Source organism: Lepidochelys olivacea (genome assembly GCF_965140295.1).
Source record: "Lepidochelys olivacea isolate rLepOli2 genome assembly, chromosome: 11".
Taxonomy (NCBI): Eukaryota; Metazoa; Chordata; order Testudines; family Cheloniidae; genus Lepidochelys; species Lepidochelys olivacea.
The window spans coordinates 39,026,623-39,031,516 of record NC_140421.1 but is presented as its reverse complement, the minus strand read 5'-3'; positions in this window follow the sequence as shown (position 1 = coordinate 39,031,516).

Sequence of the window (4,894 nt, the reverse complement as noted above, 5' to 3'; positions counted from 1 at the left end):
AATCCCTTCAGTATTGTCTGTGCCTGTCTGATTCTTGGGGAAAAGAATCTCCATGCTTCACAGCATCAAGAGAATAGCTGTCCTTCTGTAAAGAATGCATCAATGCAGAGCACTGAAATTAGCAAAACCTTATGCACCAGGAAGGCTGCTAGGGAAAGCAGCAAGCCTTGGCTGATTGGGGAAACAGCCACAGCTGCGGCCACACCCCAATCAGGGTCCAGCTGGCCTTTATAAGAGGGCAGTAGGCCAGTAGGACACAGTCTCTCTCTAGATGTTGAGAGGGAGGGGCCTGACTGCTGGGAGCTGAGGAGGGTACCTAAAATGGAGCAGGGCTGGGGAAAGGCCAGAGGAGCTGGGGAGCTCTGGCCTGAGAAACCCCCAGGCTGCAGGCCTTGATGAAGGCCTAGGAAAAGGGTACTGGGGTTGCAGAGGGCAGCCCAACGGTAGGCAGAAGCAGCAGGTCCAGACCCTCCTTGCTGATGATGAGTGGCAATTATACAGCAGTCTGCCCCAGGGAGCGGGGGCTACATGGTGACTGGCAGTAGCCAAAGACTGAGGCGAGGTGGGGATAGAGGGTTGGAGTTCCCCGGGGGTGGGGAGACCCAGCTCTGTGGGGGTACTGCCAGGGGGCAGCACTCCGGTGTGAAAGGGGCACCGGGATCCGGGAGGGACTCGGGGCCCAGCGGCTGTTATACCAATAAAGTAAAAACCAGCAGGATCTTATTAAAGGGGAAAAGGCAAAATGCCACATTTATTGTGAATACAGAAAGAATCCTAGTAAGCAGTTAGTTATAGCTATAACTTTCCATTCAATTTCATATTTATTCACACATTCATTCATACACACACACAGAGGTTCTGCAAGGTTGTTATCATAGTTACCAGCCTTAGAGTTGCTCATATCAAGCCACGGGCCAGGTGGCCGAGACATGAGGAGGGAGCAGGGTCTTGTCAGATGGTCATCTGATGCTCCTGGAAGTTGGTTTGCAGAATCAGACCCCAAAGTTCTCACTTTCTAGAGTCCATTTTTATAGGAATTTCTTCCTATGCCAGTCTATGGGAATTGCTTCATCATGCTGTTGCTGAATCAATCAGCAGATGGCACATTCCTGATGGCTCCATGCTGCCAGATGTTATCTGGTTCTCCCATTCCCGAGGCCACTGGGTGGATTCCAGTCTGCCCTCCAGGGGTCCCCTGGCCACCTCCACTTGATGTCTTCCTCAGCCGATGGACACCGGACTCCTAAGCTGGCACCTCCCCGATCACTCAGCCACCATTCACACCAAGCATCCATCCACACACATCCTCCATCTCTATCCTAATCACAATTGTCAACAAAGCGAGATGAACACAACAAAAGGGCGGGGAGTCTGTGGGTGCTGCTTCTGTTGTTACAGAGTATTGCTTTGAGTCTCTCTCTGTGTGAGTAGCTGTTGTTTACAAAGAATTGCCTTGAGAACAGACTCTGTCCCAGAATGCACCAACACAATTAGCAGCCTGCAAGCTTCACACACACAGGGAGAGAAACAGCACCAAAAACCAAGAGACCTCCCAACCAGCAACACCCTGGAATTCAAACCATGGGGAACCAAACTCATCCGCGACTCCAACACAGAACATCTCCAACATGATCCAACACGGCAAGCGGGACACCAGCCTGCAGAGGGCGCACTGGAAACGCTAATTCCTTGGACGACCAGCAGGAGGTAGTTGCCCCGCTACAAGGACTATTAATGATATAGCTGCTTCCATTTTGAGGGCCTTTATCTACATGCAGTACCTTATCAATAACTGCATGTTGGCCTGCGTTAAGACTGATACTTATGCTATTTTTTATTCAGGTAAGGAATTAAATTTTACCTAATACATGCAGGAACAATTTAAGTGTCTAAAAGTATAATGCTGTGATGTAGTTCATAAAATTGATCTCCTTATTTGTATCCTGGAACATGCAGATGTTACAAGTACAGAACTGACCAGCTAATTCAATGGTACTACTGTTCTAGGCCTAATAGAAAACATTTTCTCTGCCCCAAATAGTCTACTTGGAATGAAAGTGCCAATCACTGCCTTGTGGTACTAAACATCATGCTGATAGTAATCATGAACAGCCAACTTACCCAGTTTGACTGGATTCATTTGGAAGATCATTCTATAGGACTGAGGTTACATGTTCTAAAGATGCAAGTAGCCAAAAAATCCCAAAACATTTAATTATCTGTGGAGAATTCTGGGAGGGAGGGAAATTTCTGGTCAGCAGTTCAGAAGCTTGGTTTGGCCTATGAGAACATCTGGGTGGTGGCTAACAGACAGCTGTTTCCATTAGCTCCTCTTTGATGTATTAATAGGTGACATTCACTTTTGTCTGGGACTCTTCAGGTTGAGAGTCTTTCTGTGTATGATTGAGCACCTGAAAGACTGTCTTTCATAAGTTAATATATTTTTGTCAGGTCATATCAACATTTGCCTTGCTGGTATTTGCTACTTTCATGGATACATATATAGATATGTACTCACTCAGTTTCAGATACTTAGCATATACTGATCTCACTTATTTTAAAAGTGAGATGGAAATGAGGCATTGACATACTTACGAGGTATGGGTGCAGGCACATGTCTAATGACTCCATGTGTTTGGTGAATTTTTAAGTGTACATGTGAGCAAAAAATTGTAATCCAACAACTTGTTAATATTGGGTGAAAGGGAGAATAAAGGTCATCTTGTAGATGAAAGGTGAACTGTGAGCATGGGAGTCTTCCATGCTACAGCCAAATGTATTTCCAGCAAGTAGTCGGATGTATGCTATGTGACTGTAATTTAGTGTGATAACTTGTGTCCACAATACATCCTTCATGTTAAAGCTGTTGGTGTTTATAGGTAATTCTCTTAAGTAACTGAATGTTACATGTTATCCATGAAAAAGCTGCATGAAATGAACAACAAAGGAGGCATAGACAGTAAACAAATTGTCACACTTTACTGTAAATCACATAATTCATGTCCTAGTGGATGGGACTTACAGGAGTGTACTCCAAAGTTAACAATGTTAAACACAAAATTTAATTTACACATTCAACTTCATTGTTGGGAAACTACAACTTTTTGCACTGTTAACCTAGTATAATAGAAAAACATGAAATAAGACTTTATATCTTAAATGGCAAATTATTAAAATTAAACTTTTAACAGCTTGATCAAAAACACTGTCTTGTCACCCATTAAAATGACATGAAGGTGTTAATTTGTTCTAATTACTATTGTGATACATTTGCAAGCTGAAGAACCCAACTGCATTCTTTTTGGCCTAGTTCTCATTACTGGAAATGTATTACTAATAAAAGAGTACTGAAATGAGACAGTGATGAGAGCTGTGAAACCAATGATGAGAGTTACAAACCAATGATGAGAGCTATGAAAATCTCTCTATTTTAGTTACGTGTTAGAGTATTGCAGTGACCTATTACCTTAGATTACTCAATAGTAAGGGTGGCAGAAGTGAACTATCTATGAAGGAGGGTTAAAATAAAGTGCTTTTACATATATGTCCATACAGAGAGAAAGTAAGAGGAATAAACAGACTATGGTGTTTTCTTTTTTTAATTAAACCAGTAAATAATTTATACATGGCACCTATTACCATGGTGAATTTTCAGTTGTTTTTGGTTAAATGTATGGCTGAGCTGCTTTGAAGTTCTGACTCTCAAAAACTTCAGGAAAAGCTACAGAAAATAGCTAGATAGAAAGGAAGAAATTAGGTAAAGGTTTGGCCACTGGGTGTCAATCTTGATTCAGGTTTAGCTCAGTTTAGCAATAAAGATGTTTCTACAATCTTGATAGTATAATTGTGATTTACCTCTAGGTAACTTTCAGAGCAAACCAACTGAATCATCAGTACAAAGATTTGTCTTCTCCTTTTGAAAACTTCTGCAAACAGGTAGAAACCAGTTGTAGTGGGTCTGTCCTGGGGAATATGAGAGCCATAACTTTATTACTGCTTAGTGCATATAACACCAAAGTAGGGTGTCTACTTCTTTTACTCCCATCTGAACTTTTAAATACTTTTGGGGGGATTGAGTTTTGCATGGCTTGGGAGCAGGATGGGTTGCAACATGGTATATATATTCATCTACAACCACCACTCTATGGGATGGCATCAAGCTGGTTAAGGCTGACACATTCAGAATTGTTTTACAAAGCATAGGTTACCTTGAAGGGTCCTTGCCATGGAGAGAGAGGGTGAAGGCTGAGGCCAGCAAGCACTGAGGGGTAGTGAGAGAGAGGTCAGTTGCATAGATGACCCTGGCCACTGAAACTCTTGAGATAAATAGGTTTAAGTGGCTGACCCCCTAGCCAGTTTAATGACTATCCTGTCCTACACATACGTTTTCCCCATGTATTTGGTCCCTTTTACAACTATTCTTTCATCATTTGATGGAACTTCAGCCATGCATTCTGAAACTCAGCAGAAAAGAATTTTCTACTGTTCTCTTGCAATCTAGTTTGTCATCTTCTGGATGTGGTGGTTTAGATGCCCACTTGAATCTCAGTGCCTCTAGACTGGTGGACAGTCCCAACCGTATTGTTTGTGTGATGGTGGTGGAGCTTCCATTTGCCTCTCCTCAGCCTACTTTGAACTTGGTTATAGATGCCCATCTGGGATCACTGCAGCCTCAAGGTCCAGGGTCTGCCCAGGATTTAACTCTTCACGTAGATGTAAGAGAACTTAGAGCCATTTGATAAGGTTGTCATGCTTTCCTTCCCTGTATCACAGAAAGGAATTTGCCAATGCTTATAGACAATACAGTGATCATATTTTATGTGCACAGGCAGGGAGGGGCCCTGCCAACTCTATGCCAAGAAGCAGTGCTACTATGGGGCTCTTGAGCTGATGA